General features: G+C 44.4%; 1 protein-coding gene across 1 annotated transcript in view; it reads right to left on the reverse strand.

The window, feature by feature from the left end:
• The window catches only part of LOC143960638 (tetraspanin-15-like), a 243,344-nt gene that overhangs the window by 138,712 nt on the left and 89,808 nt on the right, over positions 1 to 14,824 (reverse strand). The window lies entirely within an intron of this gene.

Consider the following 14,824-nt stretch of genomic DNA (forward strand, 5'->3'; position numbering starts at 1 on the left):
TGTTTTATATCACGCACGCTATAAGTATACATTAATCTACATATGGTCGCTATACTTTGTTTACCATTTATTTTCAATTTTTTGCACAATCAGTTGTTTGTATAAGTTAAGCGCAGCTTAGTATTTTTCAATTTTTGTTTGTTCTGTATTTATGTGACACAGTGAAGCCGCAGCTAAACGTTTATTCCTATAAGTATCACATAAGAGTATATATAACTTACACCTCTTTTTTCACCTTAGCGCAGTTTCATTTCATTTTTTCTCTGGGGACGAGCGAGCGCCCCCCCCCCCCCCCTCCTGAGCCATATCAGGCCGCATGCCCTCAACATGGGGGGTGCCTTGGGGAAGGGGGGGCGTGCGGCCCCCCCACCCCAAGACACCTTGTCCCCCATGTTGATGAGGACAAGGGCCTCTTCCCGACAACCTTGTCCGTTGGTTGTCGGGGTCTGCGGGCGGGGGGGGATTATCGGAAGCGGGAGCCCCCTTTAATAAGGGGGCCCCTGGATCCCAGCCCCCACCCTATGTGAATGAGTATGGGGTACAATGTAACCCTACCCATTCACCTGTGAAAAAAAATGTCAAAAAAATAAAACACAACACAGGGTTAAAATAGTTTATTGCACAGCTCCGGGGGTCTTCTTGCCGGACTCCTCCGCTATCTTCTGCTAGCTCTTTTACTAGTGGAGGAGCCCAGCATTCTTCTTCGCCGCCGCAGCATCCTCTGGGACTGTGACATCATAATGGGTGGGGACATCATCTGGCGATGTCCCTATATAAGTTGCCGCACGCCGCGTGTTCTGTCATAGTGAGCGGAGACAGCGACGAGGCAACATCTCCAGGAGAGAAGAACAGAAGACGACGGCGGTGACGACAGAAGACCGGGCCACCGCTTGTAAAAGAGCTAGAAGAAGATGCGGTGGCCCGGCAAGAAGAACCGAAGAGGGGGAAAAGACCCTTGAAGTCGTAAGAAGAGGGCGGTGGTGAAGAAGAAAGCCGGGCTCCTCCGCTAGCAAAAGAGCTAGCAGAAGATAGCGGAGGAGTCCGGCGAGAAGACCCCCGAAGACGGAAGAAGACCCCCGGAGCTGTGCAATAAACTATTTTAACCCTTGTGTGTTGTGTTTTTTTTTTTCCTTTTGTTTCACAGGTGAATGGGTAGGGGTACATTGTACCCCATTCTCATTCACATAGGGTGGGGGGCTGGGATCCAGGGGCCCCCTTATTAAAGGGGGCTCCCGGATTCGGATAAGCTCCCCGCCCGCAGACCCCGACAACCAACGGCCAGGGTTGTCGGGAAGAGGCCCTTGTCCTCATCAACATGGGGACAAGGTGCTTTGGGGTGGCGGGGCCGTGCGGCCCCCCCTCCCCAAGGCACCCCCCATGTTGAGGGCACGCGGCCTGGTACGGCTCAGTAGGGGGGGTGCTCGCTTGTCCCCACCCCCTTTCCTGCCCGGCCAGCATGCTTGGATAAGGGTCTGGTATGGATCTGGGGGGGACCTCCACGCCGTTTTTTCGGCGTATGGGGTTCCCCTTAGAATCCATACCAGACCTAAGGGCCTGGTATGCTCTCGGTGGAGGAACCCACACCAATTTTAATAAATTTGGCGTGGAGTTCCCTCTCGAGAGCTGATAATTCTGTGAGAGTCGCCTCCGTATAGACGGAGATCCGACTTGGAGGCGACCTCCATTGAAATCAATGGGTACCAGTCGCCTACAAGTCGGATTGAAGTAGTACAGGAACCTTTTCTGAAGTCGGAGCGACTTCAGTAGTGCGCATTAGGACGGCTCTCATTCACTTGCATTGATTTTTACATGTAGAGCGACTTAAGGTGACTAGGGGCGACCTGAAGTCGGATCTGAGTCGCCCCTGTGTAAACCGGCTCTCACTTATATGTTTACCATTAATGTTTCCAAATCTTTGTATGTAATAAGCAATAATACAAAAATAAAATAAAAATGACTTGATAAAAAAAAAGTTATTCACATTTAGGTCACTACAGAGTACAAGGGGACACTCTTTATGTCTGGAGGAAAAGAGATTTAAAGTGCCTGTAACCCTTAAAGCATGAATAACAGCACAGTGCTTGTGCTGTGCAATTTGGCCCCTTGTATATTCTAAAATACCTGGCTGATTCTGCCTGGTTCTGTCCTCCCCCTGTAAAGTGACCATGTTTATCATGGCTGCTGAGCCCCTGATGCCGTGGTCAGTTTACGTGCCTCTGTCAATCCCTGGCTCTCCTCTGTATTCCCCCCTCCCCATCCCAAACACCTGTCAGCTAGTGTCAGTGCTGCTCTGCTCTTAACAAATTCATTCAAGACCATGTCGCAAAAATGATTACACACTATAAGAAAATCGGGCGAACGATAGTCAGATTTTCCTCGTTGTTTCACAGCAAATCAGATCAATGAACGAAAATTCATACGACAAGTCTCATGCGACAAAGGCTTTTTCTTTTTTTGTTGTTTCTGATCATGCGCAGTCTTTCTTTTCCGATTTTTCTTGTACGGAAACGGTACACATTAAAAGAAAATCGTTTCTTTTGTTCCTGTACGAGAAAAATTTTGGAGTTTGTTCCTTTGGGAATTTTTGTAAGAAAATTCAGAATCGGCTGTCAAAAGTTGTGTACACACTATATGAAAATCGTAAGAAAATTTGCCCGATTTTCTTATAGTGTCTATGTGCGTTTAGGAGCAAAGCTACATTTTAGACAACAAATCCTAATTAACAAGAGTCAACAGGTGAGTCAAATTATTTATTAAACAGCTGTCCAGCAGGCAGCTGATTATAAAAGGGTGTTACAAAGAAAACCCCTTCCCATTTCATGCTGCCACATGGAAAAGAAATGTCACAAGGCCTGAGAAAGAAAATTATTTCTTTACACAAGAAAGGTGAAGGCTACAAGAAGATCAGCAAAGCTTTATTTATCAGTCAGAATACTGTACAGTGCAAAAGTGATTAAAAAAAATGGAAGATGGAACTGCAACCATCTCACAGAGACTTCCAGGCAGTCCACGGAAGTTAACGCCTTGACAGGAGCGTCTTCTGATGAGAAGGGTTGAAGGAAATCACCATGCAAGTTCACTGTAGTTAGCTAAAGAAGTAGAAAGCCAAGTGGGGTGATTATTTCCCGTGACACAATACGGCATGCACTTACAGGCAGCACCTTGTATGCTGCCTCTAAGATGGCAGTATCAAAGGAACATTTAGCTACAGAAGACAAGGCCTTGCTCCAGTCCGCCGGATCAGTCCCAGTACCCAAGTCTCGTGTAGAGAGCTGATATAAAGGCCCGGGGAACAGGTAGAAAAATGTGTTCGAAAGTGGATGTCTGGAACGGGTAGGAGGTGGTACGCCAGAGCGTAATTATCCAATGTTGGATCTGAAGGAAATAAAAGAATTCTGCCTGGGGAGCGCCATACGATTCATAGAATGCAGACCACGTTGGCGGAGTTTGTGTGGTCAACAGATGGCGTACCTGGGTAAGGCACCACAAGGTCCACCACGCGAACGCCTGAGGCTGATCAAGTCCAGGGGGAACAATTAATTAGTAAAAGGCAGCAGCGGAAGGAAAAAGGGACACAAGGGAACTTGAGTATCTTACCGATACACTTTAACTATGTAGCATGAGAGGGCTCAATGACGTCAGCCAAAGTTTCTGGGGAAGCCAAAGAAACGCATAGAAAGAGGGGCACAATTAGAGAGCTCCAGAAGCACCCATAGAGGGACATTGGAGGAAGCATGGAGAATCCTTAATTGGGAGATCTGAGCTGCCAGATAGTACTTAGAGACTCGGGGAACCCCCAAACCACCTTCTATGTATAAAAAAGGTAGCCTTAGAAATTCTAGGTTGTTTATTAGCCCAAATAAAGTGCATGATTCTGCTCTAGAGTAGGCAGAGAAAATGTGGAGGGACCCATACTGGTAAGGTGCGGAAAAAGAACAGGAGTTTTGGTAAGACCGTCCAGGACAGGTATGGAAATTGCCTTCATAAGAGTGGTCAAGGATCGAAGCAGGAGGTAGTAATTGACAGAAAACTGAGGGGAGTATTTTTTTTTTAAATCAGATAGTTTTTTATTTTTGAAAACAAACACAACAAAAGAAAAACACAACAACAAAAACATGTGGTTGTTCAATAAAAAGTAAAGTGGAAATGCAGGCGTGTGACCAGGTCAGGATCTAGGGAGACATTTAGAGCTACAGATTTCTCTAAATTAATATGGAGGCTCGAAATGGACAGGAAATGTGTCAAGAGGCATAACAAGTTGGGGAGAGTAGTAAGGGGATTAGTCAGGGTCAGAAGAGCATTGTCAGCAAAGAGGCTCAACTTGAACTCATAGCCTGCATAGGGAATTCCAGTCACGTTCCAGTCTGCGTGAAGTGCCAAATAAGATAAATAAGATGAACCACTTTTACAGACATTATCGCCAGCCTGCCTCCCTGGGATGAAACCCACCTGATCCCTGTGGACATTATCGCCAGCCTGCCTCCCTGGGATGAAACCCACCTGATCCCTGTGGATCAGGTGGCCTATATAGTGATTAATGCGTGCGCTCACGATTCTACCTAGGATCTTCAGGTCGTCATTCAGAAGTGATATCGGACGGAAGGCCTGGGGTTCACTGGCATCTTCTATATTTTTAGGGACCATTGCGATATGCTTAAAGCAGGGGTGTCCAAACTTTTTTCAAAGAGGGCCGGATTTCATGAAGTGAACATGCATGAGGGCCGACCATTTTGCCTGACTTTTTTGAACCGTTAAAATGAAATGCAAATTAAATTTTTAACCAAAGTTTATTGCAAACGGCATACTTTTCATTTCGTCACATGGATGACAAATCTACACAGGTGTTAAATCACTCTTTCATATATGAAGGCTGGATGAAAAAAAAAAAATCCAGGAAGCTGAAATATATGTCAGGAACATTCTAAAGTACATTAATAAAGACTGTCTGTCAACTTTTAAGCTAAAAAAAAAATATGAACAGGAACATAAAACCAAGTGTCCATCTTGTGAAATATAGTCATAACTGATTTAGACCAACTGATACTAACTGAGATTTTACATTAATCTGAATTGAAAAAGAAAACTTGTCTGCATTAATGTGAAGGGTGAAACTGAGATCTGGACTGCAGCACATAGGTCAGGTCTGGGTCAAAGGCAGTGGTTTTGATGCGCAAAATGTCCCGCAGGTGAGAGTCACTTAGTCTTGTCCTCACGCGGTTCTTGTTAAAGTTCATAACAGAGAACGTCTTCTCACATATACATGTTGAGTAGACATGTGCAGAGTAAAATATTTCGTTTCGGAATTTCGTTTTCGTCCGAAAACTTAATTTATTTAGTTACTCCCGAAATTCGTTTTTATTTATTTAGTTTTTCGTTCAAAAATTGCATTCGTCCGAAAATCCACATGAATTACGGTCGAATCTGTCTTTGAAGGCTTATGGTGTCTGTCGAATGTATAAAGAAGATTCGACGGAGCTAGTATATAGCATACTTTAGAACCCTATTAAAGTCTATGGGACTCCAACATTCAAAATCTAAAGTGCTAATTTTAAAGGCTAATTTGAAAGTTACTGTCCTAAAAAGTGTTTGGGGACCCGGGTCCTGCCCCAGGGGACATGTATCAATGCAAAAAAAAGTTTTAAAAACAGCCGTTTTTTCGGGAGCAGTGATTTTAATAATGATTAAAGTGAAACAATAAAAGTGTAATATTCCTTTAAATTTCGTAGGGGGGGGGGGGTTATCTATAGTATGCCTGTGAAGGGGCTCATGTTTCTGGTGCTTAGAACTGTCCCTGCAGAAAGTGTCATTTATGCAGGAAAAAAAGTCCTTTAAAATCACTCGCAGCTATTATGAATTGTCGGCTCCCGTAATACAGAGAACACTCATTGAAAGTCATTGATAAAAAAATAAATAAATAACAAAAAAAGCGTGGGGGTCCCCCAAATTCAATTACCAGGCCCTTCAGGTCTGGTATGGATATTAAGGGGAACCCCGCGTCAAATTTAAAAAAAAATTGACGTGGGGTTCCCCCTAAAAATCCATACCAGACCCTTTATCCGAGCACGCAACCTGGCAGGCTGCAGGAAAAGAGGGGGGGACGAGAGAGCGGCCCCCCCTCCCTCCTGAACCGTACCAGGCCACATGCCCTCAACATTGAGAGGATGCTTTGGGGGTCTGTGACCCCTCAAAGCACCTTGTCCCCATGTTGATGAGGACAAGGGCCTCATCCCCACAACCGTGGCCGGTGGTTGTGGAGGTCTGCGGGCGGGGGGCTTATCAGAATCTGGGAGCCCCCTTTAACAAGGGGACCCCCAGATCCCGGCCCCCCCCCTGTTTGAAATGGTAAGGGGGTACAAAAGTACCCCTACCATTTCACAAAGAAAGTGTAAAAAATGGTTAAATAAAACAAACACACTTTTGAAAAATTCCTTTATTAAAAATAAAAAAATAAAAAAAAGATTCCAGCGGCGGTAATCCACTCTTGCTATCCAGCGACGGACGGTCATCTCTCCAGCGATGGCTCATCTCATCCAGCGCAGCGCAGCATCCTTCTTCTGTCTCCGTGGAGGAGACACTGCAGGCATTCCGGCGGCTGACGTTTCTTATATACGGAGGGCGGGGCCACCCGTCACCTGACCCCGCCCCCTCTGACGCAAGGGGAAACCCGGGGGTTCCCCGTGACCTATGGGTGACCCCGCCCCCCTCTGATGTAACGGAAACCTGCCTGTGTTACATCAGAGGGGTGCGGGGTCACCCATACGTCACAGGGAACTCGCTGTCACAATGCAGCTCAATGAGCTCAAGCTGCAGCTGATCTGGAGCATCATCGGGGTCAACAGAGAATGGAGAGGAGAAAAGGCTGATCTCCTTTTCAATAGCTGCAAAATCCTGAAAGCGCCGTTTAAACTCCCCAGCCAGAGATGTGATGTCTGCTGCATATCTGCTCATTTGCGCACTGATATTGTCCTGTGGAAAACTGGTCATTATTTCCTGCAACGCTGAAAAATGTATAAGATTGGGTTGTGCTTGTGACAACTGCCTTATGAAAAGTTGCAGCTTTGTTCCAAAGGCTTTGAGGTGTGAATAAAGCTGGTTCACTGCTGCATCTTTCCCCTGAAGACTCGTGTTCAGGACATTCAGATGCTTGGTTATGTCAACTAGAAACCCCAAATCGGCCAGCCACATCGGATCAGATAGTTCTTGCATCGGTTGTCCCTTTGTTTCCAAGAATTCTCCAATTTCCTTTTTGAGAGAGTAGAAACGCTGCAGTGCAGACCCCCGACTGAGCCATCTTACATCGTTGTGATATAAAACATCTTCGTATTCAGCCTGGATGTCCAGTAGAAACTGTTTAAACTGGCGGTGGCACAGGGCTTTAGAGCGAATAAAATTAATAGTCTTCACCACCGGTTTCATAACATGGTCATATTTGAGATGTTTAGCACAAAGAACTTGTTAATGAATGATACAATGGAGTTTAATAGCTTTGCCTCCTTCTTCAATCACCTTGTTACAGATTAGGGCTGCTAATCCACTTCTCTCACCAGCCATGGCAGGTGCTCCATCAGTAATAATCCCAGTAACTTTGTTCCAAGGCAGTTTCATGTCATTTATGGCGGAACTAACAGAAACAAACAAATCTTTTCCTCTTGTTTTGTCCGTAAGACTCTGGAGGTCAAGTAGCTCTTCAGTCACATTCATTTCATCGTCCACCCCTCTCATAAAAATCAGCAACTGAGCCGTGTCAGATAGGTCCGTGCTTTCATCACAGGCTATTGAAAAGAAGTCAAAATCCGCTCCTTTGGATGTCAACTGTCTCTTAATATGTGATGAAATCTCTTCAATTCTCCGTGCTACAGTGTTACGAGCCAGGCAAATGTTGGCAAACTCTTGATTCTTCTCTGGACAGATATTCTCCACCATTTTCATAACGCATTCTTTGATGAAGTCACCCTCAGCAAAAGATCTGCAATTTTTAGCAATTAACGTTGCCACCTCATAGCTTGCCTTTGTGGCATTTTCATTTGACTCACGGCTCTTGTGAAAAATCGCTGTTGCGACATTAAAACAACTTCAAGTTGCTTCAACTTTTCACTGCGGTCGCGCCCTATTAGCTTGTCGTATGTGCTATGTCGCGACTGGTAGTGCCTCTTGACATTAAATTCCTTATAAACAGCCACAGTCTCTTGGCATATCAGACAAACACAGTGATTCCGTATTTCAGTGAAGAAATATTCCACTTTCCACTTGTCCTGGAAGCGGCGGCCCTCACTGTCAACTTTCCTTCTCTTGTTTACAGTCCCCATTTTAGAAATTGACCAGAATGGGAAAATATTATGTAAGCGCAGTGTCAGAGGTTTTGGTCTAAGCGTGTTCGTCCCATACACTAATACACCGCCCAGCAAGAATTCTGCTACCTTTTGCAGCTGTGTGTGGGGAAGATGAGCTGTTATTTGGATATATATATATTTAATTCTCTCTCTCTTTATTTCTCTCTTTCACTTTATTTAATTCTCTTTTTCTTTATTTCTCTCTTTCTCTTTATTTCTCTTTAATTCTCTTTTTCTTTATTTCTCTTTATTTCTCTCTCTCTCTTTAATTCCCTCTCTCTTTAATTCCCTCTCTCTTTAATTCCCTCTCTCTTTAATTCCCTCTCTCTTTAATTCCCTCTCTCTTTAATTCTCTTTTTTTCTCTCTCTCTTTAATTCACTTTATTCCTCTCTCTTTAATTCTCTCTCTCTTTAATATTCTCTCTCTTTAATTCTCTTTAATTATCTTTATCTGTAATTCTCTTTACCTTTTTTCTCCTCTCGTTCTGGCTTTCAGGAAGCTGACAGCGCGCGGCGCCGCAGCCAATCTGCGCCACCAATCCGCGCCGCCAATCACAGGCACTGAGAGATCTGCAGCTGCTGCAGGGACATCTCATTGTCTGCTATTGGCGGCGTGTGCTGTCAGCTTCCCGGAGGCCTTGGACCGCCCCCAGCATCTGATTGTCAGTGAGAGGCGGGGATGAGAGGCGGGGTGAGAGGCACTAGCAGCCAATCACCGCCACCAATCCCCGCCGGAATTGCCCAGCTTGTCAGAGAGGCGCTCGGGGTGTGCGGAGCCAGGCGGGCCATAATACAGGAGAAGCTGCGGGCAAGGTGGGGGCCATACAAAACCGGACCGCAAATGGCCCGCGGGCCGGACTTTGGACATGACTGGCTTAAAGCATCAGGAGAGGGCAAGGTGCCTTGCTTTAGAGTGTTCAAGTAGTTAGCAAGGTCAGGTGCTAACAATGCAGGGAACGTCTTATAGTAAAGACCGGAGAATCCGTCAGGGCCTGAAGCCTTAGCCCCTGTACACACGGTCGGAGATTTTTCCACAACCAAATCCGTCGGATTTTGTCCGTCGGATCTTGTCCGAAACTGTTGCATACACACGGTCGGACAAAGTTGGCGAAAAATCCGATCTTTCAGAACGTGATGATGTAATTTTGTTACGATGGGACTACATTCAGGCTAGTAGCCAATAGCTTTGATGTAGGAATTTGATCTGAGCATGCGTAGCACTTGGTCCGATCAAAATTCTCTACACATGATCGGAGTATGTCCGATCGGCCCAATTGGTCGGGAAATATTTCCAACATGTTGGAAAATTGGGTCCAATGGATATTCCGATGGAATCAGTCCGATGCATACCACACACAGTCGGATTATCCGACGACACGGTCCGATAGGACACATTCCGACGGATTCTCCGACCGTGTGTACAAGGGCTTAGAGGGCTTCAGGGACTTGATTGCCCAGAGAACTTCGGCTTCTGAGATGCTTGCGCTGAGAGCTTCATGTGTGCTGCCAGGATGCGAAGGAAGGTTCCGCTTGCTGTAAGGGAAATGGACCTGGGTGTTATTATAAAGCAAGGAAAGGAACTAGAAGGAAAAGGAAATGGAATCCAGAAGGAACTAGAAGGAAAAGGAAAGGGAATCCAGATAGAATTTGCTCAGAATTAGAAGTAAGACCCCCAGTTCTCGTCCGGAGCCGAACAGGCTTGTACGGTTTTTCTACTGAATTCTATTTCCTGGTTTATCTGCACAGGTAGGAATACGTTTTTCAGTACTTCAGCTACTATTTACACATAAGGAAGATGTTTTCTAAAAGTCTGCTTTAAAGTGAAGCAAAACCTGACAATACAGACCAAAAAAAAAAAAATTAAAGGTTGGAGGATTTACTGCCATTTATTTGACAAATATCAGTGTGGTTCATTAAATATTTGCCCTCTTCCCAGTTTCTACCCATTTGATCAAAATAATTCTTAAACAAATGTATGTAAAATAATTCGTTAAAACGCCTTGCAAAGAAAACACACTTCTAGGAATAAAATATATGCTGAAGAAAGCATCTGCAGCAAGCCAGTCCTCAGCACAGACCCGAAGAGGATCTTCAAAGAGGTTCAGGGGAACATAACTACGCATTCCATCTCCTGCTGTGAATAATAGATACAGGCACATCTTACTGGAACAAAATAACAACTCAAACATTACATTTAGGCTTTATTTATGATAAGAAGCTGTAGTGTTGTATAATGCATTAGGCGCTTGTGATTTTTACATTAAATAACCTCATTCCTTAAACAAAACCATGCCTATTTCCTTTAGATGTAATCCCCTAAGAAATAACATTATGCAAACATGAAAACCCAGTACTGCAAAAAAAAATGTAAATACCCTGGAGGGAGAAGCGTTTCATTGGCTCGCTGTCTGCCAAGCACAAGGTTAGACCATGAATAATTAATCATTTCCAGGTAATCGGAGACAGTGATTATATTATTGTACTACACGTAAATATTCGATACTGGGATTTCGGCTTACAGGACTTGCAGTACATGTGTACAGGACTTGTGTACAAGACATTCCTTCACACAGTCACACCTAGCAATGTCATCTGCATATAACCCTACTCAGTTCTCCCATTTAGCAATTTTATTTAAATATTTTTTTTGGAAAGGTTCAGCATTTAGAAACTGATGTTATTTCAGGTTGTAAATATTTATAGTAACATTTTTATTTCACAAATAAACATGTATTACAGGATTTATGACACTAATAAGAAAGCCCAGCACTATCAACCTGCCTAAACATTTTTTACATGAATGCATTCCCCTTACACTTAGCTGAGCCCTCATTTGATCCAACACTGTGCCTGTCTACAGCGGCTCTCTCCCCTCACTTTCTAGTTTCACAGGCCATTGGCTGCCACTGCTGTCAATCAAAGCCAGTGATAAGGGAGCTGGGGATGGGGCCAGGACAGTGAGGCTCAGGAGCAGGCCTGCACAAGTGCCCCATAGGACGTGGCTTTCTAGGGGGGGACACTCATCAGAGAGGAAGAGCCCAGAAGAATTCAATTGCACAGAGCAGGTAAGTATAAACCTGTTTGTTATATATTTTTTATTTTGCATTTACAAATAGTTTAATTTGTTTAGCTAGTCCAATGATCCATGAAACCCTGTTAGACAGCACAGCCAGGTTCTCAAACTCCACTGCAGCAACTGCACAGTGTGTACAATAGCGTGCCCTCAGCTTGCTGATTGGATGTAGAACATTGCTTGTATGAGCAAATCCAGGTGTATTGTGCCTTTTATTGGACTTGCAGAAACAGGCATGCATGCATGATCAAAATTCCCTTTGGTGAAAATATCTTCAGAGAGCTGCACATTATACCATCAACTTAAAAGATTAAAGTGGAACTATAGGCAAGACTTTCTTTTTCCATTTTGGATAGAGTAAGAGAAGGTTATAACCCTTGTCAGGTTTTTTTGCCATTTGTGACCCATTGCAAGGATTTTGCTTCATTTCCTGTCCCATAGCCAAAAAGGAAGTGAGTGGAAATCCCAGCACAGAGATCAGGGTCTCACTGAGATTCTAACATTTGGGACCTGGAACATCCGATTACGGGTCCCCTGTTCGCTGTGATAGTCTTTGATTGGCTATCATGGTGATAACTCACTGTGAAGCCCATCCCCATGTATACTGTCTCTTCTGTGAACGGACAAGAGAGGTGAGAGAGAGAGGTGTGAGAGAGAGAGAGAGAGAGAGAGAGAGGTGTGAGAGAGAGAGAGAGAGAGAGAGAGAGGTGTGAGAGAGAGAGAGAGAGAGAGAGAGAGAGAGGTGTGAGAGAGAGAGAGAGAGAGAGAGAGAGAGAGAGAGAGAGAGAGAGGTGTGAGAGAGAGAGAGGTGAGAGAGAGAGAGAGAGGTGAGAGAGGTGAGAGAGAGAGAGGTGAGAGAGAGAGAGGTGAGAGAGAGAGAGAGAGAGAGAGAGGTGAGAGAGGTGAGAGAGAGAGAGGTGAGAGATGAGAGAGAGAGAGGTGAGAGAGAGAGAGGTGAGAGAGAGAGAGGTGAGAGAGAGAGAGAGAAATTTTGGACAGGATTTTTTTTTAAATTAGTATCAGTGTCAGTTAGTGTCAGTGTGTTTTAGGTATAATTAGAAAAAAAAAAAGGCAAAATGCGCACTATTGTTTCTGGGCTGTATTATGGGTACTAACAACAACTAACATACACATACAGTATGTGATATCACTGCGATTGTCAGAAGCAGGAGAATTTATTTTTGGTTGCTCTTTGGTGGTAGGTTCTGGTAGTAGCAACAAATATATTTTGGGCCAGTTTTTCTTCTATAATAATAAAAAAAAAAAATCAGGAGAAATTCATTACCATTTACCACCAAATGAAAGCCCAATTTGTCCTGAAAAAAATGCGGTATAATACACCTGGATGCACAAAGTAGTTGTGATGATATGTACGGTTTTACTAACACGTGTCAAAATTGCAAAATTAGGCTTAGGCATTAAGATTTGTTTTACTCTTAGGTGTGAAGAGGTTAAAGTGCAACAATATTTAAATACATAACTTTTTACTACAAATTTTAATAGACTATTGCATGGATTTCTGCTTTAAAGAGACCCAGTTGCTAAACCATCCATTTGAACAAAATCATTCCAATAAGATTAATGTGCATTTAAGGGATTTTAGGAATGTTATTTACTGTAAAATCCCCCCTTGAATACATATCCAAAACATTGAGCTTACTGACGTGAGAGAGCAGACTTGTGTCATCACTTAGGTGAAGCTCTATAGTATTAAACTTCACTTCTCCCCCTGCAGCTACATAAAAATATGTAGGTAGGCAGGCAGGGTCGGTGCTACCACTAGGCAAACTAGGGCGCAATGCTGCCTAGGGCACCCGGCCACTGGTGTTCCTACTCTCTTCTCTCTGCAGCAAGCAATTAAATCTCAGCATCAGCAGGCAGCCACCGCTTCATTCACAGATAGGGGTCAATTTACTAAAGGTAAATAGAATGTACACTTTGCAAAGTTCAGTTGCACTCTGCAAATGCAGTTTCTCCAGAGCTTAGTAAATGAGGTAAAGCTTCACTTTTTCAAAAGTACCCAATAAAAAAAGACTGCATTTTTGCTTGCACATGATTGGATGATTGAAGTCAGCAGAGCTTTTGCTCATTTACTAAGCTCTGGAACAGCTGCTCTTGCAGAGGGTAACTACACTCTGCCTTTAGTAAATCAACTCCATAATGTCAGAGATGCAGCGGCGGACTGTGTCTGTGTTATGACTCCTGAATGAATAGAAGAAAGCAAATATTCATTGATGGGCGCTGGCGAGGCTGGATTGATGGGCGCTGGCGAGGCTGCATTAATGGGCGCTGGCGAGGCTGCATTAATGGGCGCTGGCGAGGCTGCATTAATGGGCGCTGGCGAGGCTGCATTAATGGGCGCTGGCGAGGCTGCATTGATGGGCGCTGGCGAGGCTGCATTGATGGGCGCTGGCGAGGCTGCATTGATGGGCGCTGGCGAGGCTGCATTGATGGGCGCTGGCGAGGCTGCATTGATGGGCGCTGGCGAGGCTGCATTGATGGGCGCTGGCGAGACTGCATTGATGGGCGCTGGCGAGGCTGCATTGATGGGCGCTGGCGAGGCTGCATTGATGGGCGCTGGCGAGGCTGCATTGATGGGCGCTGGCGAGGCTGCATTGATGGGCGCTGGCGAGACTGCATTGATGGGCGCTGGCGAGACTGCATTGATGGGCGCTGGCGAGACTGCACTTGCTGGGCACTTCATTAAAAAGGTGTGGTATACATGGGCAGGATAAAGGGGGTGGGGCCAAGGGGGGCCAGCAAAATGAGGTTTTCGCCTAGGGTGCCAAAAATCCTTGCACCAGCCCTCTAGGTAGGTGAGGGGAAGAGTAGAGGAGCTGGGGCAGTGCAGAAAGTAATTTCACACTCCAAGAATAGGAGCGGCTATGACGTACAAGGAGGAAGGGGGCTGTGCTAGAGTATTACCTAGTCAAATGTTCTCACAACTTTAAAGGGACATTGCAAGTTAATAAGCGTAATTGGTAAAAAGGAGTAAGCATTTACAATACTTGATTTTAAAAAAAAATTTAGTTGGTTACAGGAAACCTAAAGGTTTCTCTAAATAATTTCTAAGGAGAAAACACAGGGTTACTCTGTTGCTTACTAAAGCAATGACAGAAGTCAAAAAACTACATTGGTAACCTAAGGAAGGAATTTTTTCCCTGCTGTAACAACTTGGATCATGCTTTGCTGGGGTTTTTCACCTTCCTCTGGAACAACTGTGGGTATAGGATTGGGTATATGGGATTGTTTGATACAATTTATTTATTTATTTATTTATTTTTATGGTTGGACTAGTGTCTTTTTTCAACCTATGTACCTTTGATGGTTAGTTCTGTAATTCCTTTCTGTCACTTTCCCTGTATTTTCAATCTATTTCCAACATGAAACTAAATGACACAAGAGAAAACCTCCTAAAATA

The sequence above is a fragment of the Lithobates pipiens genome, unplaced genomic scaffold, assembly GCF_037356315.1.
Source record: "Lithobates pipiens isolate NorthernLeopardFrog02 unplaced genomic scaffold, aLitPip1_a1.2 Scaffold_8, whole genome shotgun sequence".
Taxonomy (NCBI): domain Eukaryota; kingdom Metazoa; phylum Chordata; class Amphibia; order Anura; family Ranidae; genus Lithobates; species Lithobates pipiens.